Source organism: Suncus etruscus, chromosome 11, assembly GCF_024139225.1.
Source record: "Suncus etruscus isolate mSunEtr1 chromosome 11, mSunEtr1.pri.cur, whole genome shotgun sequence".
In the NCBI taxonomy this organism is placed as follows: domain Eukaryota; kingdom Metazoa; phylum Chordata; class Mammalia; order Eulipotyphla; family Soricidae; genus Suncus; species Suncus etruscus.
In genome coordinates, this window is record NC_064858.1 from 100,055,600 (window position 1) to 100,079,634 (window position 24,035).

At 39.8% G+C, this 24,035-nt stretch overlaps 1 protein-coding gene across 2 annotated transcripts in view; it reads left to right on the top strand.

Annotated features, from left to right (window-relative positions):
• Positions 1-24,035, top strand: part of KCNMB4 (potassium calcium-activated channel subfamily M regulatory beta subunit 4) — an 86,956-nt gene that overhangs the window by 47,810 nt on the left and 15,111 nt on the right. The window lies entirely within an intron of this gene.

Sequence of the window (24,035 nt, forward strand, 5' to 3'; positions counted from 1 at the left end):
TGCACTTATAATCTGTCATTAAATAATAGCCTGGCCCTCTAGTTAATTTCTAAAGGAACATTTTGGCTTTATCTTTAGATTTTGAATCTAATTATATTGTCAATCTTAAAAAAAAGAAAAGAAACAGTAAATTTAGACTCTTAGACTCTTAATCAAATTGAGCATTTTAAAAAATGCCTTTAAATTTTTAAACACCATGGTTTACAAAATTGCTCACAATACATATTTCTGGCATTCATTTTTCCAATACTAATTCTACCACTGTTGTGACATTTCTCTCACAATTGTCCCCAGTTCTTATGCTTTCCTAAGCCTGCCCCTTGGCAAGTATGAATAATTTACTTAATGTTGCTTGTTACAACTAAACAGTAATGGAATTATATATAAAATTTAATTGAAAGAAAGCTTGTGGAAAATGTTGTATCTCACAATGGGGTCAATATGTCATTGTCTGAAGGTTTACTAAGCTGTTTGTTGCTAGTTGAGCATTCTGTTGTTGGTTTTGTTTCTTGAGCTTAAGTGGCTTCTATGAATTTCATATCTAATTTTGTTCATTCCTACTGGGTTGTCTGTATTAAAAACATGTCATATAGTCACCATATTGCTATGAACTTGAACCATATTGCTTAAACTCCTATTTAGGTGTTAAATGGTTTATGGAGCTGAGTCCATGAGCCCATTTGGCAGCAGCTGTGGATTGAGGGCTTGGCTGCTGGATTATATAAAATTAGTATGGCCACTCCAGCCTTTTTAAGGAGGTTGTTTGCTTGAGTGATTGTCCTCCAACCTTTAAATTTGAGTCTCTGTTTGTGTTAACTATTCAGATGTGTTTCTTGTAGACAGCAAAATGTTGAATTCAGCTTTTTGATTCATTTTGTCACTCTGTGTCTCTTAACAGATAGCCCATTGAAATTGAGAGAGATGGTTGTCATGGGATTTAGTGACATCTTTTGGTAGGAGTTTGGTGTGTCTTGTGGTCTATCTTATCTTAAAGTAGATCTTTCATTTCATTCTTTAAGGCTTGTTTTGAGTCTGTAAAGTTTCTAAGCTGTTGTTTATCCATGAAGCTGTGTATACTTTCTTCAAACCTAAATGTAAATCTGGCTGGGTGAACTACTCTTGGCAATACATTTATTTATTTGAGTTTTGTTACTATATCCCACCACTGCCTTGGATCTTGGGGTTTTTTTTTGTGGTAAGTCTGAAGTAAATCTTAGGGATGCACCTTTGAATGTAATTTTCCTATTTGATTTTTCTGCTTTCAGTATTTCATCCCTATCTATGGAGTTTATCATTGTGACTAGGATGTCTCTTGGGGTGCTTTTCTTTGGGTCTCTTTTGACTGGTACTCTTCGGACATGTGGAATTTGGTTGCATGCACTCTTTAGCTCTGGGAGTTTCTCTGCCATGATGTCCTTGCTTGTTGATACTTCATAGTGGTTTTATTTCTGTGTCTCTGGAATTCCAATGATTCTTGTGTTGTTTATGTTAAATTTATCAAAGACTTCTATTTTTATCTGTTCACTTTCTTTGAGGACTTTTACCATTGTTAGCTAATTTGCTTTGAGGCTCTTTTCCAGCTTCTTCTGTTGTATAGAGGTGTTATGTAGCTCCTCTTCCAGTTCACTGATTCTGTCTTCCACTTCTGTTACTCTGCTGAAAAGAGGCTTTTAAGTAAGGTTTTCATTTCACCTACCAAGTTTTCAGCCCTGTTATTTCAGTTTAAAGTTTTCTTATTTCTACTCTCAGGTCCTCCTGATTCTTATTTGTGGCACATTCATTTTGTGCCATTTCTTTGAACTCTATGTACAGCTTTCATATTTCTTCTCTAACGTCCTTTTCTGAGAGGATAAATAGGTGGTTGGTACTTTTTTTGGTCACCACAGCTACCATCTTCACTCTCTAAGCATGGAGGGGCTTGTGTTTTTTCTTCATAGCTGTGGTTGTAGTGTGATGTTTTCTATGTCCCATGTAGGCATCCCTTGACTAAGAGGAGTGTGCGTCAGTGGAGTTGCCACACTCCAATGGCTCTTTGCCTTTGACTTGGATTCTGTTTCTCACTTGGGCACTGCTGATATGACTTCTGGATCATAAAACCTTCGGCTTTGCCTCCTGCAGCCTGTTGCCTCTGAAGAAGGCACAGCTGCTCTGAATTCCCTGTCTTGGGCTTCTGTTTCTCCAGACGTGGCTGCTGGGACAAGGGGTAGGGATGGGGAAGTGGATGCAACATGCCTGACTCCAAAGATCTCTGCTACACAACTGGCATACCTGGAGTTTTTGATGATTAGGTGTCTCTGCAGAGATTGGTAGAAAGGTGGTGAAGCTGGGTCATTGGCATGGCAGCAAGTGTGTGTGTGTGTGTGTGTGTGTGTGTGTGTGTGTGTGTGTCTTTTTCATCTACTTCGGAGTTATTTTCATCTACTTTAATGTCTACTTCAATATTAAGAAAGATTACATCTTGTTTTGGTCTTAAAATTTGTACCTTAATTTGGTTTTGTCTTGCTTGGTTTTTATTTGACTGATTTGGGAGTTACACCCATTAGTGCTCAGAGGTTAGTTTTGATTCAGAGCTCAGAAATCACACTTGGCAGTGTTCAGAGGCTGTATGGAATTCTGGAGATTGAACCCAGTTCAGTTGCCTGTAAGGCAAGCACCCTACTTGCTGTATTCTTTCCTCTAGCCCCCTTTTTAAAAATATCAGTGATTTTCGAGGCGTCCTCAGTTATGCTATGGAATATATCTAGATTAATTCCAGAATGTTTCCAAAGTCTGGCTTCCCAGGGACCATACTTGACTTGGGATCGAAATTTGTGTTATTATTTGCAGTGGTTGTTTTGCTTGCAAATTAAGTTCTAACAGGTGTGTTGTCATTGTAGCAATGAAATTAAGAATTTGATGTTACTAAATGACATTTCCTTTGAGAACCTTTATGCTGCCCTCAAGCAAAGCTCTTAGAGAATTTGGAAGGAAAACTACAAGAAGGGCAGGACAAGTAGGTCAGAGATTCCGCACCATCAGCTGGTGGAATGCAGGGCAGAGCAGTGCCGTCAGGAGACTTAGGTGCTGCTATGCATAGCTCTTTTTCTGACTCAGTGTGACCTTGGGCTACTTAGGAAAAAGCATTCTCACCTCAGTTGCATCTTGAAAGGGCTAGAACTCACCTCTGTTGCCTGGAAGGGGACAGTAAAGCTACTTGATTCACAGACACTCATATGCCACTTACTCATTTACTTACTCCAACCCAAAATGATTGATGATTCCCTGCCACTAGGCAAATTATATTTTGTCCCCTGACAAGTCTGGTGACAGTGGACAGCTCCCCCCACTAAAGAGGTCTATTCCATTTTCTTGTTTTCTTTTTTCTTTTTTTTTTTTTTTTTGGTTTTTGGCCCACACCCGGTGACACTCAGGAGTTACTCTGGCTATGCGCTCAGAAGTCGCTCCTGGCTTGGGGGACGCCAGGGGATCAAACCACGGCTCCTCCTAGGCTAGCGCTGGCAAGGCAGACACCTTACCTCTAGCGCCACCGCCCGGCCCCCCATCTATTCCATTTTCAAACATTTTTAGTGTCTGTCATTCATTCATGGTGAGAAATATCTAGAATAGGGAGGAAAAAGGAAGTAGATGGTGATAATTAGTGGTAAAGTGTCCATTTAGGGCAAGAAAAAACTCTGGGAAACAGATAAGAGTGAGGGCTTGATAATATTGTGAGTGTACTTAAGATGACTAAAATAGCAAATCTTTTTTTAATAACGTTTTATTTAAAAACCTTGGTTACAAACATGATTGTGGTTGTGTTTCAGTCATATAAGAGGCATCCCCCCCATCACCAGTGCAACATTCCCACCACCAATATCCCAAATATCCCTCCTCCCCATCCTGCCCCCACCTGTACTCTAGACAGGCTTTCTATTTCCCTCATACATTCTCATTGTTAGAATAGTTTGCAATGTAGTTATTTCTCTAACTAAACTCATCGCTCTTTGTGGTGAGGTTCATGAAGTGGGGATGTAACTTCCAGCCTTCCTCTCTTTTGTCTCTGAAAATTATTGCAAGAATGTCTTTCATTTTTCTTTTTTTTTTTTTTTTTTGGTTTGTGGACCACACCCGGCGATGCTCAGGGGTTACTCCTGGCTGTCTGCTCAGAAATAGCTCCTGGCAGGCACGGGGGACCATATGGGACACCGGGATTCGAACCAACCACCTTAGGTCCTGGATCGGCTGCTTGCAAGGCAAATGCCGCTGAGCTATCTCTCCGGGCCCTTCTTTCATTTTTCTTAAAACCCACAGATGAGTGAGATAATTCTGAGTCTTTCTCTCTCTCCTTCTCTCTGACTTATGAAATAGCAAATTTTGAGCCAAAGACTAAGTATTGGGGTTAAGGTGCTTATCTTGTACCATATTCAACACCTAGCACTGCATATAGACTCTCCCACTGCCTGGAGTAACCTCTGAGCACCGAGTGACTACCCTACCCCCAAATGTAGGTTTTAAATGTATTTTACTACACATGCAAAAGCCATCTGGATTAGAGTTGCAGTGCCATGGGGAGGTAACCATGTTAGCTAAAGTTGAAGAGCAGACAATATTCATGACCATAGGACCAGGTGGGGCAGAATAAGGACTAGAATTTGAGTCAAGTCCAACAGAATCTAGATTCCCCTAGGACCCCCCCCCCCTCCCAAATCAAACATCGAAAACTGACACCAAGTGGTGTTGGGGGAAGAGAACACTCTCCAGTGTTGGTGATATTCTTCCCAATTCTCAAGCCAGCATGAGGATAGGCGAAGCAGAATGCTTTCTTTGATTTGGAGCTCAGGGCCTTTTCCTGGTGTTTATAGAAAGCACCCAGAGCATGTGTTTGGTTCTGTGCAGGACAGTGTGGGGGTGGTGGTGGTGGTAGAATACAGATGTGAGCCATGTTTCTGCCCTATCAGAGCTGGCAGGGGCCAGCCAGCTTCAGGGTACAGCCCCCGCATCTGTCAGTTCTAGATGGAGGCGCCCCTCGAGACGGTGACATGACTGAGTGGAAGAGAATTGAGTTGCCAAGGACATCATTCAGAATGTTCAAATAGTTAACTGTAACTGTTGGGGGGGGTTTTAGATTAAGAGATGACTCATTGTGGCAATCACCTCTGAATTTCGTGAAATGGTAGGATTCCCAGCTTTTCCCTGAGCGTTTCAGCCACCTTAGACTACATTGTGCTATGACAACACCCTGAAAATCTCAGTATTTTATCACAGAGAGTATTTCCTGTTTCCAGGGCTTATCTGTCTAGAGTCTTCAGTTAGCTTTGCTCTGTGAGTTAATTACTGCAGGGCCCTAGCTGAGGGGGTTGCCTCTTCTGACATATTAGCTCTAGTCTCCTGTCAAAGGAAAAGAAAACTCATATTCCTGGAAATATTCACAAAGATCATTTTTAATGATTTTAAAATTCATGTTCAATCCAAGAATTAGGTAACTACTCACTGGTGTTTTTTTAATTTGAGCATCCCTTGCTGCCAGGGTAAAGGTCGACTGCTGGTAAGTCAAGTGTAAGAGAAATTTGGGGATTAACTGCTAGGAACTTTTTAACTACTTGAATTTAAAAAATTCTAATATTTGAAAAAGTTCTATTACTGTACCTTAAACCATCACTTTAATTGCTATGACTATTTTTCTACATGACTTTTGTTCTCCAAACCTTGAGGTATTTAATTAATTAGAAGAGTTACAAAATTAAGCCAATTTTGAAGTGCAGAAATGGTTCAGAATCTTCCCCGTGCACCTCACCAGGAGAAATATCTATTTAACAGACTACAATAAAAGAATGCAAAGCTATTATTCATGTACTCGATGCAATATAATTGAGGGGTTAGGCTAAATGATTCATTTAATAGAGAGAGATAAAACTATCTTCCTGTGTGCAATACCAAAGTATATATACTCTGCTAATTCTTTAATTAAAAAGTAGCTGATGCAAATATATCTTAATGAAATGGTTTTTAACCATTGGACTACTAGAATATTCCAACAGTAGGATGCTCCTTTTTCTTTCGGTTTTTAAGTAATCAAGAAGACAAGCAATTCACTTCCCCCTCACCTGGGACACATTTTTCAAATTCTTCCTTCAGAACTGCCAAAATAATGGAGCCATACTGATCCAAGAGGCACATAAAAATGATAAACTGTGACATTGGGCTGATTTTTTCTTTGTTGAGGATCTAATTAATTATAGGGAAATGAACTTAATCCAAGCAAACATAAATGGACATTTTCTGAGAGTAAGTGAGTTGGTATGAATGAAATTACAGAAATCCTTTTTCAGAAGTTTGGAAAAAAAAACCCAAACAACAACTATTCAACTGCTTGGGTTCATTTAATTTTTGATTTATTTTTTGAAGTCTCCATTTACTACTATGTTATTATTGATGCCTTTCTTCAAGTTTATTTATTTTAAATATTTATTTATTTGTTAGCTTTTGGGCCCACACCCGGCAGCACTCAGGGGTTACTCCTGGCTCTGCATTCAGAAATCACTCCTGGCAAGCTCAGGGACCATACAGGATGTCAGGAATCAAAATCAGTTCTGTCTCAGGTTGGCTGCATGCAAGGCAAACACCTTACCACTGTGCTATCTCTCAAACCCCCATTTCTTCAAGTTTATTAACCGAAGAAAGTATTTTGCTGGTCCCTCATTGGGTGCATATATGTTTAAGATTTTGATTTTTTTTCTGGCTATTAAGAAATGAGCTTCTCTGTCTCATAATCTTTTAAAGCCTGAAGTCTATGTTGTCTGATATTAGTATTGCCATCCTAGCCAGGTTATATATATATATATGTGTGTGTGTGTGTGTGTGTGTGTGTGTGTGTGTGTGTGTGTAATATTTTATTTAAGCATCATGATTACAAGCATGATTGTAGTTGGATTTCAGTCATAAACAGAACACCCCCCTTTCCCAGTGCAACGTTCCTACCACCAATAGCCCCCATCTTCCCCCTCCTCCCACAACCCCTGCCTGTATTCAAGATAGGCGAATTCTACTTCTCTCACTCATTAAGATTGTCATGATAGGTACCAGAGAGATAGCATGGAGGTAAGGTGTTTGCCTTCCATGCAGAAGGATGGTGGTTCAAATCCCGGCATCCCATATGGTCCCCCGTGCCTGCCAGGTGCGATTTTTGAGCATAGAGCCAGGAGTAACCCCTGAGCACTGCCGGGTGCAACCCAAAAATCAAAAAAGAAGAAGAAGAAGAAGAAGAAGAAGAAGAAGAAGAAGAAGAAGAAGAAGAAGAAGAAGAAGAAGAAGAAGAAGAAGAAGAAGAAGAAGAAGAAGAAGAAGAAGAAGAAGAAGAAGAAGAAGAAGAAGAAGAAGAAGAAGAAGAAGAAGAAGAAGAAGAAGAAGAAGAAGAAGAAGAAGAAGAAGAAGAAGAAGAAGAAGAAGAAGAAGAAGAAGATTATCATGACAGTTGTTAGTGTACTTATTTCCCTAACTGCACCACTGCTCTTTGTGGTGAGCTTCATATTGTGAGCCGGTCCTTCGGGCCCTCATCTCTAAAGTCTCTGGGCATTATTACAACAATGTCCTTAATTTTTCTTAAAACCCATAGATGAGTGAGACTATTCTGTGTCTATCTCTCTCCCTCTGACTTCATTCATTCAATATAATAGATTCCATGTTCGTCCACCTATAAGAAAATTTCATGACAATAAACCCCTAGAGTGCTGCAGTTTCAGACAGTGTAGAGGAGTAACAGTGTTGGAAGGTAACTGTGTTGGAAGGTCTTCTCAAGGAGGATCAAGGCCCAAAGCAAAGAGAGAACAAGACATTGGGCCTGAGCAATAGGTCAGGGCACTTCTAGTTCACTAGTTTTGATTGAAGCTTTTTATTGAAGCTGTGGCACCACATATGTTCTCCGCAGTACTGCCTGCCAGGAATAACCCCTGAATATCATATGGTATGGCACACAACCCATTGCCAAATAAATAAAAATAAAACCCATCAAAGGTAGCACTGTTGTGATCATGTTACCTAATCTACATTTTCAAAGAAAAAGATGGAGTATGTAAGTTACGGGAAGAGAGTTTCTAGGAGCCACTAAGGAGAAGCCAGTTATGTACATGTGGGTTAGCTGGGAAAGCTAAAGCTAGATTCAGGAAGTGGGGTACTTGCAGTTCTCAACCAACTGGTTCAAGGTCAGAGCCGTAAGATGCTAGGGAATCCTTAGGCTACCCCATAGATCCTTGGAGAGGTGGGGCCAGGGATCTAACTGGGGTCAGCAGTTGGCATGATAGTCCTTAATCTCTGGACCATCTCTCTAGCTCCTGGAGAGAGAGATTTTTTAAATGGCTCCATAGAAAGGGAAAACTTAAGTTTAATTACAGAATAGTAAACAGAATTACTCTCTGGGAAATTATATCAAGATAGTTAGCATAATCTGTGAAAACACAGCAAATACACAAGACTGTTTTTATATATACATCGTGGTATTTACAGTTGAAACAAATCTATGTGACCTTTGAAAGAATTCCCCTCAAGTTAAAGCCTGTGATTCCTCCCTACCCCCCACCATCCCTTTCCCCCAATTTACTTCACTAAAATGCTGTGGAACGGACTCAGTTCCTTCTTCTGGCACTAACATTTCCAGAGCTCTCACTTCCAGCTTAGCACTGTGTAATGCTTCTCTAGGTGTGGGAACCACTGGAGACTATCCAGCCTCCGGAGTTAGGCAAACCCACTGAGCACTGAACCCACTGTTCTTTTCAGGCACATTTGCATTGGAACTCAGCATCTGAGCATCCTCCTTGCTCAGCACCATTTTCCTTCGGCAGCTGAGCGCCCCTTTCTCCTGGATCAGAAGTCTGGGTGAAGTGTTTCTCACTCTCCTAATATTTCACATTTTATTTATTTATTTATTTATTTATTTATTTATTTATTTATTTATTTATTTATTTATTTTTGGGTCTTGGACCATACCCAATGATACTTAAGATTACTACTATCTCTTCATTACTCCTGGCTAGGTTTGTTTTTGTTTTTGTTTTTGTTTTTTGGAGGGGGGGCATACCTGGCAGTGGCCAGGGTGTTGCTTCTAGCTCTGCACTCAGAAATCACTTCTGGCAGGCTCGGGGGAACTATATGGGATGCTAGGTATTGAACCTGGGTCTGTCCTGGGTTGGCTTCATGCAAGGCAAACATCCCACTGCTGTGCTATCACTCCATCCTGGCAATGCTTGGATGGAAAACCATTGAAGTCTCAGGGACCATATAACAGTGCCATAGATTGGTCCAGGTTTGACCACATGCAAGGCAAGTGCCCTTTCCTCTGTACTGTCATTCCTGCCCTCTCACCTTCCTTTTAAATGCCACATTTTAACTACATATAACGTTCAGATGATAAAAAAGATACCATACAAAGGTGACATTTGTTGGGGTGGGGGATTTTTTACCCACTCCCATTTCCTTGAGAACCAAATTCTTATCAGCCGTCCAAGCACTCAATAAAATCCCTGTTAAGTGCATTTTTCTGAGGGCGTCACTCTGCCACTTTCCCCTTGAAAATGCCTTCTTACACCCACACTGCAAGTGTGTGATGTGTGATTCTGACTTTGGCTGGTTTGGGTGTCCTTTTCATCTGGAGTGAGGGCTGAGAGCGTGATTCAGCTCAGGGAAATGATTTAAAGTGGTTGCGAACGCCATCCATGCAAAGTCCTTTTCTGGGGTGTGCAATTACTATACTGGACCTTCTCCCCATGTCCCCCACTCCCCACCACTTCTTTTATCTGAAATAGTAAAAGAAGTTTGAATACTTGAGATAAACTATTAAAAAGACTGCAATAAGGCCCTTTGGGTCATATTCATGTCAAAGGGGAGGAGAACCTTTTCCTGTTTTGATACCTCTATTCCCAACAATTTTGCTTGTTTGGTTTTATTTAGTTAATTTATTTATTTTGGAGCTACACCTGGCAGTACCTCCAAATGGGATCCTCAGATTGGAACCAAGGTCAGTGAGCGTGCAAGGCAAACAACCTATCACCTGAACTCTCATTCCTGTCCCGCATTTTAAAAATGGATTTGCTTTTAGTTTGCAGTATTACAGACTTTCAGAAACATGATTTAACACCTTTATAAATAGTCTTCAACACAGCCACCATCAAAGTTTCAGTGCCATCCCTCCCATCAGAAGAGACCCTGCCTCTTGCTCCCTAAACTCATCTTCTTTTCTCTGTACTCACCATGTTTTTTGCTGGATCTAGGATTTCCTTTTGTTACGTTTGCCTAGTGCTGTGTTTTAGTTCTGTATATTGCACATTAGTGAAGCCATCTTTACTTTTTATTTTTCTTACTTCACTTACCATTTCATTCACTTGGCATCATTTCTTTTTTTTTTTTTATTGTGACTAAAGTTCATTACACAGAATTATTTACAGTACATAGTGACAATGAATGAAGGGCTTTCCCACCACCAATGTTGTCCTCCCTCCACTCCTGTTCCCAGCTTGTCTCCCATATATCCCTCCGTTACCCCCCAGAATCCTAGTGTAACTGGTCTCCACCTGACAGCTTGTTATAGGTTGGGTATCTATTCTGGTTGGTGTTCCAGTCTGGTCATCTTTCATTTACACCATGTGTTCATATGATTGGCCCTGGTATCATTCGTTTCCCACCTCAATTTATGAGGCTGAATGATTCAAGTAATGCTATTCTGTTGGAGATAAAAAAGTTAAGGAAAAGAGAAGAAAAAACTTGGTATCAACTACTAAAATAGAAAGAAAAAATCACCGAATAATATCCACAAAAGTGAAAAAGAAAAAAAAGTGGAAGAAAAAAGAGAAGTGAGATAATATCAAAAAAACAAACAAAAAAATAAAGCAAAACAAAACCAGAAAAAGTGGTGCAGTGGCAGGGCTTGGTGTTACCCCACCATTTTATTTTATTTTTTGTATAGGCACAGTAAGTATTGGGGAAGGAAGGAAATTCCCGTGGCCCAAGAGATTCAGGGTTTCTCCACTCTTGAAGCATATTGTCATGGGAACAACCACTGACTCCATACCTTCTCATTGCCATATCCCAGTTTTTTTTTTTTGTTTGTTTTGTTTTGTGGTGTCAGGAACCTTTTCTCTCGGTTGTGGATGAGAAAATAAGGCCACTGTAGCAAGCAATCTTGGTATTTGCGCAGGTTCTAGGACAAGGCCTAGGATAGAGTCTTGAAGGTTCTAGAGATACTGTTCCAACATTGTTGGTATGTTCCATTTTTTGTATTATGTGCTCCATGTTTGGCATCATTTCATCTTGTTTGTTTTTGAGCCACGCCCAGCAGTACTCAGGGCTGACTCCTGGCTCTGTACTTAGGGACCCTCCTGCAGTATTTAAGGGAACTATATATGATGCAGGGGCTCAAACCTGGGTCAGTCATATAGTATATCACAATAACACAGCTTTATTTAGTCAGATCTCAATGGGCACTTGCATTGATTCCATTATTTTTCTATTGTGAATAATGTATTGTGAACCTCGGGGTAAAAATATCTATTCAATGGGGCCAGAGTGATGGCACAGCAGTAAGGCATTTGCCTTGAATGCGGTTCAATCCCCTGGCAGCCCATATAGTCCCAAGACAGGAACTATCTCTGAGCACATAGCCAGGAGTAATCCCTGAGCATCACTGGGTGTGGCCCTACCTCCTCAATCTCCTCAAATCTATTCAAGTTTGGATTGAATATTATTGAATAATATTATTGAAGAATATTGAATTAGAATTGGTGGGTGTTGTACTAGTTTAAATGAGTCAGAAAGAAAACACCAATAAATACCAGATCATCTTGCACACATATAGAATATATAAAGAAACAAAGCAAGAGGTTAGACAATCCTCAACAAAAACAAACCCTGAAATACAGTGAGATCTGGAATAATGGTGGAGGAATCTTGATAGTCTGGTGGTGGGGGTGATGTAGAAAACAATCATATTGGTACTAAAAAAATAGTAAATTAAAGTCTGTTTGATTTTTAATTTAATTTACTTTATGTAAATAACTTGTATCACAGAATTGATATAGTTGACCTGAATACATTTGTTTACAATAAGTGAGCAAAATTATTTAAAAAAAAGAAAAAGAAAGAAAAAGAAGGAAGAAAAGAGAAAAAGATACAGTTACAAGCAAATCTGTGAAAACTATTATATTTCCATGAAATCATTGTCAGGTTTGTAAGCTCTTGTTGCTAGTCGACCATTCTATTACTTCATTGTTTTTGAGCATTAAATGACTTCAGATGCACTTTGGCATCTACATTAGTGTGTTCCTATGGGAATGAAAGTAATGAACAAAAATAAAATTGTTGTTCAGCTGCTTGTGGCTGCACAGTCCAGGAATTCTAAGCATTATTGTTGTTACTGTGGCTTGTATGTGTGTGTTTTTGGCTGCCAGGTCTTCCTGAAGTACAAGGGGGGGGGGTCTGTGGGGACATGCTGAGACTCACTCCAAAAAAATCATGGTGATATTAATCCAAATACCCACATGTTGGAAGTTTGGTCAGATTGTTGTCTCTGCAGAGAGTCCAAGGTAAGTGGTGAAGCAAGGCCATTGGTGAAGTGGTGATTGTGGGTAATGGATGCAATAGTCATGGTTTTGGCAGGGAGGAGACTTGGCCCAACTCACCCCTCCCAATTGCCAGCTTTCAGCTGCATGACCTATATACTCATTATTATTTTTGTTTTGTTTTTCTTCTTTTTAGTGTTTGAGCCACACCCAGTGGTACTAAGAAGTTACTTCTGGCTCTGTGCTCAGAACTCGCTCCTAACAAGCTTGGGAAACCATATGGGATGCTGGGAATCAAAACTGGGTCCATCCCGGGTCAGCTGCATTCAAGGCAAACACCCTACCACTGTGCTATCTCTCTGGCCCAGTACTCATTATTTTTCATAGCTTAGTTTATATCTATTTCTTTAATTTCTTTAAAGAAAATGCATCACATAGTTGACACAGTTGATAATAATACATTAGTTTCCAGAGAATTGAAAGCAAAGTTAGTGGAATAAAGAAAGAAAAATAAAAAGGAAGAGAAGGAAGTTGAAAGAAAAAAGAAAAAATACAGTAGCCAGCACATTTGAAAATTATTATATCTCCAATGACGTTATTAATAGAATGGCAGAAAGTTTAATAAACTCCCATTATTAATGGTCTATTTTGTTAAATTGATGTGTTCTAATAGGAATGACAGCATTAAGCAAATGAAGCTGTCCAGAGATGCACAGCACTATAATTGATACTACGTATTTTAGGGGCTTGTATTCAAATGCCAGGACTCTTGGAGAAAGGAAGATGGCGGGAGAGCTGAGTGTCACACTGGCTCCTAGAAGCCCTGTCGGGAAAATGGGAATTGTGGTCAATAGAGGCAGCAGATATGGCTTCAGCAGAGTGGAGACTTAGCCCAGCCTCTCCTCCCAAGATGCCAGCTTTCAACTGTCTGGGTCAGTGTAGCTATAATTTTTCAGTATTTGCTTTTACATCTCTCTCTCGAAAATTTTTTTTTTGTTTTGTTTTTTGGGTCACACCCGGCATTGCTCAGGGGTGACTCCTGGCTGTCTGCTCAGAAATAGCTTCTGGCAGGCACGGGGGACCATATGGGACACTGGGATTCGAACTCTCTCTCGAAAATTCTATGGAGCTGGCCTGGTTTGAACATAGTGACTGCCAGTTTACATGTTTTTTGAGAATAGAGTAAGTCTGTTGAGCTGGCCGGATACAGACATGACAACTGCATTTGTAGATGTCTTGATTTATTTTTAATGAAAAAATTAAGTGTATTTTCATTAAAGCAAAAACAAAAAGGAGCACCAGAAACATAGTTTTTCAGGCTGAGTGTGTGTGAAAAGTTCAGGTTTGATCCCATGTTCCTTATCATTATCAGGAATGACCCCTGAGCAGCAAAGTAGGAATATATCTTTCAACTACCCCACTCCAAAAATTAGGAATTTCATATTATTTTTTAAGTTTATTTATTTTGGCTTTGGTTTATTTTAATTTGGTTCTGTTTTGGGGGGCCATACCTGGTGGCACTCAGGGGTTACTCCTGGCTCTGTACTCAAGAGATCACTCCTGGCAAGCTCAGGAGAATCAGATGGGATGCCAGGGATTGAACCCAGGTTAGCTGCATGCCAACTTCAGCGGGGGTGGGGAAGTATGTTCTTTAAATAAATGTCTAAAATGATATTGTGGCATCATCTGGTATTTCATTATTCATATTTTTTTTTACTTTTTTGCTTCGGAGCCACACCCAACCATGTTTGGGGGCTACTTCTGGCTCAGTGCTCAGGAGACCAGTAGGGCTTGAATCCATGATCTGATCACAAAACTTGGGTTCAGGCAATGAAACTACCTGGTACTCATTTTTATGTTTAAAAAGAATCTTCTTACCATTTTCTATAGAAGCTACATCAATTTACATTCCACCAGCAGGGTGCCACATATATCTTTGAAGTTCTTGAGATGTAGCACATAATGGTTTTGCACAGTGGTTCTCTTTTGAGTATTTGTAGTCCTTTCTAGTAGAAAAACTTCCTTTCCATGTTGGTGTTGGCTTCACCAAATAAGCAGAAGTCTTTTTGTTTTATTTTCTTGGATGGTGGTGAGAGTGTTTTGTCCATCTGTCTGTCTGTCTGTCTGTCTGTCTATCATCTATTGATCCATCCATGCATCCATGCATCCATGTATCCATCCATCTATTTATCTATCCATTTTGTGTGTGTGTGTGTGTGTGTGTGTGTTACAGCCTGTGGTTCTCAGGGGTTACTCCTGGCTCTCTGGCCAGAAATCGCTCCTGGTGGCTCAGAGAACCACATGGGATGCCGGGAATTGAACCTGGGTCCATCCGAGGTTGGACACCGCTGTGCTATCACTCCAGCTCCAGTCAGAGTGTTTTAGTCATAGCATAGGGGCCAAAGTGGTAGGGCATTTGCCTTGCATGAAGCTGACCCAGAACAGATGCAGGTTCTATCCCCGCATCTCATATGGTCCTCTGAGCCAGGAGCAATTTCTGAGCACAGAGCCAGAAGTAACCCCTGAGCACTACCAGGTGTGGCCCAAAAAAACCAAAATTAAATAAATAAAGTCATGGTAAATCAGTACTGTCATTTTAGCATTTTAGTCCCTACCAGTTCCTACCTTATTTGGTAATCCTATTTATATTATTTTATTCACCAATATGTAAGATTACAACAAACACCTTTTGATGACATGCTTTGGATGTGTAAGATTCTGATTTCAACTCTCTTTCTCTCTTTTAAATTAGTTCCTTTAAATAAGAACTGAAAAGCAGAAGCATATTTTGAACATAAACATAAGTCAACATTTCCTTTTTCTGAAGATTTCTCTCCAGGAGTAGGGCTTGCTGAGATGAAGAGGATTCTAGAAAATTCTTTGAGAACATAATAGCCCTGTCTTGCCAGTCTTGGACTTTCTTGCTTTTGACTAAACTAAGCTTTAACAATTTAGTATGTATGTGTTCAAGTACTGTGGGAGCAAATAGATAGCCAAATATTTGAACGTGTAGCTTAGCATAGCAGAACATTTACTTCCTCTTGTTTGTTGTTGGGTTTATTGGGTTTTTTTTTATAAGATGCTTCTGCTGATGATTTGATTTTCAGTAACTCATTGCAGTGTACCTCATATGCAAGCATTTATGTTACTTCCCCTTGTTACTGCTTGTTACCTGATATAATAAAAGGGCTTTTGCTGATGATGTCATGATGAAAGATTCTATTAGAGAGGGAAAGATTTCAGATGGAAGATTCCATGAGCTGTGCTGATTGTATTACCTAGGCTGGCCCTTATCATTTTCTTAGGATCTTTATAACAGAAAGGAGACTAGAGAAGTCCTAGAAGATATGATGAGAGAAAAGACAAGAAAACAGATTATTTTTCTCTGGAGCCTCCAGAAGGCACAGGTCTGCCAACACTTACATTTTAGCCCTGAAAGTCAGACTTTTGAACCCTAGAGCCTCTAAAGAATTTACATTTGTGTTGTATTAGGCCACTAAATGTGTTATATCTTCTGTAAAAAACAGTACTTTTTAGATAGTGCTTATCAACTCTTACAGTAAATGGCGGTGCCCTTTTCTTTAATTCTAAGCAGTGAAAATGCCGCAAATGTCAAGATTTGGGTTCTGTGCTCTTATGTTCTGTGGGTTGACAAATTTATCTTTCCATAATTGGAAAACTTGGATATGAACCTATTTGAAGTCATCTATACTGAGTAAAGTTTTTTTCGGGGGGGGGGGAGGAAAAAAACTTTATTGGGACCTGGGGTTGGCTTAGTAGCAACAGCAACTGCTTAGCAAGTGTGAGGTTGTTGACTTGCTGCTTCTGTCCTACTGCTGCCTACACATGCCAGGCTGGTCCTGAGCAACTCTGCTGTTCAGGAACCCCTGCAGTATAATGAAATCTGTGATTCTTAGGGCACTGAAACCAGACTATTCACCAGCACCACAACCAAGTGAGTGCAACCTCTTATCTATCATGTGTGGCCTCCATTATCACAACCAAAGAAAAATGCCTTTGGATCTAGAGACAGATCTCACAGAACTGTGTTGGGTGCTTTACAAATAGGAGAATGACCACCAGCAACCCAGGGACTGAAGCACTGTAAAGAATGACAACATGCAGTAAGTGTGTCTCAAACCAAGAATAATTAAAAGAAGGGAGCAGGGAAATGGTAAAGGGCATGTGCCCAACCCTGTTTTATCCCTTGAACCATATTCTTTTCATGCTCTGCCAGGAAGGCAGAGACTCTCCTGATCACTTCTGTAGTCTGGGAATTGGAAGCAATGCAGAGTGCAGAAAAGAGGTATGGCAAATATGTATCAATGAATAGATGATGCTTTGTATCCTCTTCTTTCTTGTCCTTTTTTTTTTTTTTTTTTTTTTTTTTTTGTTTTTTATTTTTGGGCCATATATAGCTGTACTTAGGATATATTTTTGGTGAGCTTGGGGGACTACATGAAATGTAAGGCATCAACTTTAGGTTAGACAGTACCTTACCAGCTGTTAACTCCTGGCTCTATTCTAAGCTCACTTTGGGTAGTGCTTAGGGGATAACCATATACAATACTGGACAAGGGGCTGGAGAGATAGCACTGCCAGGTGTGACCCAAAGACCAAAAACAAAACAAAACAAAGCAAAACAAAACAAAAAGCAAAAGATGAAAGAGCATGTTCAAGACCAAGAATGAACAAAAACAATGGCAGGAACCTGTAGGAATATGGCCAAAAAGTCAAAAGATAGGGTAAGAAGAGGCTGGGGTGGGGGGATGTAGCCCAAAAAGGTTACAGTAAGTAACGTAGCAGTGCTCAGGGGTTACTCCTGTCTCTGTGCTCAGAAATCACTCCTGGTAGGTTCGAGACCATATGGGATACTGGGATTCAAACCACTGTCAGTCCTGGATCAGCTGTGTGCAAGGCAAGCACCCTATTGCTGTGCTATCTCTCCGGCCCCTCTTTCATCTTTTTCTTAAACTTCTTGAAAAGCTTCCAGTCAAGCCCTATTTTCGACAGGTAGATCTTGTTCTCTCTCTCTCTTTTTTAACTTTATTTTTTTTTATTTAAACAACTTTATTACATACATGATTGTGTTTGGGTTTCAGTCATGTAAAGAACATCACCCATCACCAGTGCAACATTCCCATCACCAGTGTCCCAAATCTCCCTCCTCCCACCCAATCCCCGCCTGTACTCTAGACAGGCTTTCTATTTCCCTCCTACATTCTCATTATTAGGATACTTCAAACGTAGTTATTTCTCTAACTAAACTCATCCCTGTTTGTAATGAGTAACTTCCAGCTCTTTTCTCTTTTGTGTCTGAAAGTTATTATTGCAAGAATGTCTTTCATTTTTCTTAAAACCCATAGATGTTGTTCTCTCTTTTTTTGGGATCATTCTTAGTCTGGTGAAGATTCCTTGAGAAAATCATTATAAGAATATTTATGAAGAATATTAGATTATAATGTGGGCTAATCCTCAAAGAAGCAATCTTTTTTTTTTTTTTTTTTTTTGGTTTTTGGGCCACACCCGGTGACGCTCAGGGGTTACTCCTGGCTATGCGCTCAGAAGTCGCTCCTGGCTTGGGGGACCATATGGGACGCCGGGGGATCGAACCGCGGTCCGTCTCCTAGGCTAGCGCAGGTAAGGCAGGCACCTTACCTCGAGCGCCACCGCCCGGCCCCTCAAAGAAGCAATCTTAAGGGACAGTAGATTCCTGTTATTTATTATGTGAAGAGTGTCTTGAAATAAATATACCTGTACTTGTCATAACTGTAAGAGTTGGCATGTGTGTATCTTGGTAAGATATTGGCAATAATGCAGTGATATATGGAGGTAATGTTTTGGAGCAGAACAACTCGCAGCTACAATAAGTAGAGAGATTTTGAAGATAATAAAATATTATATTTTATTTATTTAAATTTTATTTATTTATTTTAATTGTTTTTATAATAAAAAGGTCTCTCCAGTGGTGTTTTAGGCTCTACTGTGCTAGAGGCCACCAAGGTTACACATAGGGGTGCTTGGCAGGGTGGGGTGTATAGGGTGAGGGGGACTATACAATGCCCAGGATGAAACTCAGGGTCTCGTTCCTAGAGGCTTTGTGCCTATGTACTATTTTCCCAGTCTCAGGGAAATTTTATAAATGATGCCCCATTTAGAGGGTTTACCCACTAGCTCTGCTTTTTTTTGGAGGGGGGCCTTGGGGCCACACCTGGTGACGTTCAGGAATTACTCCTGGCTATGCGCTCAGAAATCACTCCTGGCTTGTAGGGAACCATATGGAATGCTGGGGATCAAACCACGATCCATCCTGGGTCAGCAGCGTGCAAGGCAAAGGCCCTACTGCTGCGTTATAGCTCCAGCCCCTCTGCTTTTTTTTAAATGGTAATATGTCTAAAAACTACACTAATAAAAGTTTTATTGTTGAGTCAAATGTTACACATCTAAAATTTTATTAGATATTCATGTAACCACTAAAACATTAGTTTTGATTTGAATCAGATCAACTTAAAGTACAGTTCCTAAAAACCCGCATACACTGTAGAATTGTGTGTTATCTTGGTTTACTCTTCTAAACTTATAGGTTAAAATAATATCTTATTTTTTAGTCAGGTTTTTTTTTTTACTAAAGAGTGGAATTAAGTATTTTCATATGAATATTATTTCTTTTAGTTTTGCTTACAAATCTTTGTGGAGAGTATTTTTTGTTTAGTGTTTGGATTTTTTGGCCTATATAAAAATTACATTTCTCTAATTGGAGTATTTTTTTGATTTCTTTATGTTTTTTGTTTGTTTTTGAACCACACCCAGTGATGCTCAGTGCTTACTCTGACTCTATACTCAGGGATCACTCCTGAAAGGAATCAGGGGACTATATGGGATGCCAGAGATTGAACCTGGGTCAACCACATATAAGGCAAATGTGCTATCCACTGTACTATCACTTTATACCTAACTTTTTATAATTTTTTACAGGGTGAGACTTTGAGAGTCTTATTATTGTTGTTGTTGCAACATTTTTTAAACTACATTTTCCCCTTTCCCTTCCCTGCAGTGTTGATATTGCAATGACAGGTGTCACACACACATTTGGTTGTGCTATTTGCACATGTCCTGAATATAGTTTACACAGGGATCAGACATTTTAGTGTGCACTCATATACGTGTTCACCAAGGACTCACTCAGGTTGGTGCTCCAACCTGGTGAGACTGCATACTGCATCTCTTTAAATAAGGGACCTGCATACACATGACTTCATGGAGGTGGGTATTCTTAGGCTAGAGATGGGTATTCCCATCAGTATCATGTATGAAGGGGTTTAATGAGAAATTAATAACTAAAGGGTAAAAAGTTACTGTATTTTCCGGCATATAAGATGACTTTTGAAACAAAAAAATGTCAACCGAAAATCGGGGGTCGTCTTATATGCCGAGTATATCCCGAAAAATGTTTCAATATGCCGCTAAACGAAAATTGTCTGAATATTGCACAAAACGAATTTTCCAACTCGACCCTGCACCAATCACTGCCAGGCTGCTCGGACCGCCTCTCTGACTCAGTCAACCCAAGCAGGCTTTTTATGCAAGCAAATTAGACAATGTTCTGGACCCGAATCTACACTGTCAAAAGCCTGCTCAGATGGGCCAGAGTTAGAGAGGAAGTCTATTACAGTAGAACCTTTGAACCTTTGCCTGTTGTGATTGGCTCACTGTGGTACATACAGTTGCAGCACAGGAACGTTCTGTCTGATACAGCGAATATAGGCCTAAACCTATGTTTTAACTGCAAAATTAGGGGGTCGTCTTATACGCCCAGCCGTCTTATACCCAGGCAAATATGGTAACTAGGAAGACTTAATTAACGAGAGTTGGGAGGATTAAAGAAAACAATAGAAAATAGAGGGCTAAGTACAATAGAGGGAAAGACTGAGATACCACACAAACAGACATTACACACAGGACAGACAGATATTAATCAGACATAGATGTGGTCATCACACTTACATTGATAACACACACATAGATGAACAAAAGGATCGATTCAAAGATTACATTTGGAAAATTGACCCAGATGAAATAAGTCAAAGCACTTCTAAATATAAAACTGGCATGTCAGTTGTAAAAATCGTCCAGTTCCTTAGAGTCCTCACTATTAAAAGAAGGAATTTTGCTGAAAATAAAAAACTTCAATGTCTAGAATGAGCACAGAACATTCCCACAACAATCATGATAACCGAATCTAAAATATTAAGGATTATGGTCATGAGCACTGCAAAAAGAGTCTGTATCTCAGAATATTGTATCCTAGTTTTTGAACAACCAGGTTCCTTTCCTGAAAGCAAACTGAGAATAAATAAAGGCTTATGATACAATAAAAACTAGCAAGAATTAAAAGTAAATTGTAAATAACGTACTCAGTGACTGATTCTGGGCATTCAGATGTCTTATCCAAATATCTCTGTGGGAAAATACATTAGATCATACAAGCAGGTATAATCAAATGAAAAAGAATAATTCAAAACATTTGTTATATATACATAAAACACTAAGCTTCCAGGATGAACCCGGGGATCAAACTCATGACCTCGTTCTCAGAAGATAGGTACTTGAACCCCTAAGCTGTCTCTCAACTCCATCTAGCTTTTCTTTTTTGTGTTTTGTGGTTGTTGTTTGTCTGTTTTGGGGCCTCACTCAGCTATAACTAAGCTCAAGACTTACTCCTATTACTCATTGCTATGCTTGGCTACCATATGTGATGCCTAGGATCAAGTCTTGATCAGTCATGGGCAAGACAAATACCTTTACCCAATTTACTACCTCCTCCAGCCCTGAATATTCATTTTAAATAGAAACTATAAAGTATATTTAGTTCACAGGATGTGACCTATTTTTAGAATAATCTACATATTAAATAGTTAATGTTCTTATCTCTCACTTAATTTTGCTTCTGCCTGAAGTTTAATACACGTAGAGCAATAGCTGAAATAAGTGAATTTGCTTGGTAACTCAAAGAGATCACAGATCCAATTACCACGAAGAACAGTAGTGCTTTTCTTAAGAAAGACTTACACAGGAATTGCTAAACCAAACCTGGCATCTACTTTACCAAAAACCTTGCCTGTGTGAGGAAATGAGCAGAATACATTCCATCTCCCAGGCTCACAGCCACTGCTGCAAGTGATGTTCAGGGATGAAGGTGGGTGGAAGAGAAAAGGAATTGTGAGTAATTTAATGCAATTTCTCAAGTTTCTCTTAGAGACTAGTGAATCGTGTAAATTTAAGATTTTTATTTTTATTTTTATATTGGTGGAGGGGGCACACTTGGAAATGCTCAGGGCTGGCCTGACTTTGCAATCAGTGATCACTCCTGGGGAGGCTCAGGGGGACATATTGCAAGGCAAGTGCCTGACCCATTTTGACCCCTATTTTTTTAAAATAAATTTATTACAAGAAAATATATCATAGTTGACACAACTGATCATAATACATTTGTTTCAGGATGACAGGAAGCAAAGTTATTAAAATATAAAGAAAACAGATCTAAAATAAAAAGGTAAAGAATTGGAAAAAGAAGAGTTCATTAGCAGTTATATTCGTGACAATTATTGTATCACCAATAAAGTTGTTAATACAATAGCAGAAGCTTTAGTATGTTCATTGTTTTTTAAGGTAGTAGATGGACTGGAGGAAAAGAAAGATGTGTGTGAATGGCAGTTGTTGTTTGCATAGCCGCAGCAAAATATGAGGGAAGTTGGAAGGAGAAACCTTTAGCCTAAAAATAGGGAAACCTCACCCCTGAAGTGTTTTGGCATGAGCCCAACTCCAGGCTCCAGACCTACTAGGTTGTAGTAGGTTGACCCTTTTCTGGTCCCAGAAACAGTTCATCGTCACAGTTGTTGCTGTCGGGTTTCTGTAGTTATAGATCCTGGTTTTTGTACAAGTCCTATGTTGAAGGCTGTGTTGTGTATGGTGTTTCTGGTTTCGTCTCACCATTAGCAGACTGTTGCTATTCCTAGGTTGTCATGGTGTCATCAGTACCATCTTTGGAGTAAGTCTATGCCATGGCGATAGTGGAGCCTTCCTTGTTAAGAGTTCTTATTCCGGGGTCGGAGAGATAGTATGGAGGTAAGGCGTTTGCCTTTCATGCAGAAGGTCATCGGTTCGAATCCCGCCGTCCCATATGGTCCCCCATGCCTGCCAGGAGCAATTTCTGAGCATGGAGCCAGGAATAACCCCTGAGCACCGCCGGGTGTGACCCAAAAACCACACACACACACACACACACACACACACACACACACAAAAAGAGTTCTTATTCCTAGTGATGGTGTAGGAAACCATGTTTGTTTCCTCAGATGGTGTCCACAGTTCAGGGGTGAATGGTCAATGTCTAATTAGCTCAAATCTAATCCAAGTCACTATGCCAGGAGTTCAGGGTGTAAGGTCCCACTGCAGTTTAAAATGTTGTGCTCCCATCTCTATTAGATAAGAACTTGTTTGCATATGTATTCTTTCCCCATTTTAATATGCCTATGCAAAAAGGAAGACCGACACAAGGTATTACTGGTGCATATGGGGATCGTTCCCTATTTTTAAGTGAAAAAATAAAAGTACCTATAGTTAATAAAATCTTCCTTTTTGTAGGAGTTGGTCACTCCTGGGATGCTGGAAAACCAGGAAATACCAAAGTTCGAATCTTGGGCTCACAAGGAAAACATTTTTTAATTTTTTATTACTTTTGCATGCAAAACATTTGTACTATTTCCCTACCCTCCTAACAAAACCTTAATGTGCGAATGTTTCTTTCTTCCTTCCTTCCTTCCTTCCTTCCTTCCTTCCTTCCTTCCTTCCTTCCTTCCTTCCTTCCTTCCTTCCTTCCTTCCTTCCTTCCTTCCTTCCTTCCTTCCTTCCTTCCTTCCTTCCTTCCTTCCTTCCTTCCTTCCTTCCTTCCTTCCTTCCTTCCTTCTTCCTTCCTTCCTTCTTCCTTCCTTCCTTCCCTTCCTTCCTTCCTTCCTTCCTTCCTTCCTTCCTCCTTCCTTCCTTCCTTCCTTCCTTCCTTCCTTCCTTCCTTCCTTCCTTCCTTCCTTTCTTTCTTTCTTTCTTTCTTTCTTTCTTTCTTTCTTTCTTTCTTTCTTTCTTTCAAATCACATCTTATATATTCCTGGTTTGCAGTTTTTATCAATGACTTTTTCCCCCTCTGGTACTAAGGATTGAATCCAGGTCTCTTGTATACAAAGCATGCACCTTACCACTGAGCCACATCTTTGACTTTTAACACATCCTTTATTTTGCTTTACTGAGAATTCAGAGATACTTTTCATAAAGAGAGGATTGTTCAGAATATGTTCCTTATCTTGGGTTTCATTCACCTCTCTGTCTAACCACCTTGTGTATGGTACAGTATCTCATGTACTGCTCAGGATCACCTTGTAGGATAGTTACTAATATTCATTACTTCCATTTATTTTTTCATTCCTTTCCTCTGTTGTTACCGTGACTGAAGGTTGCACATGA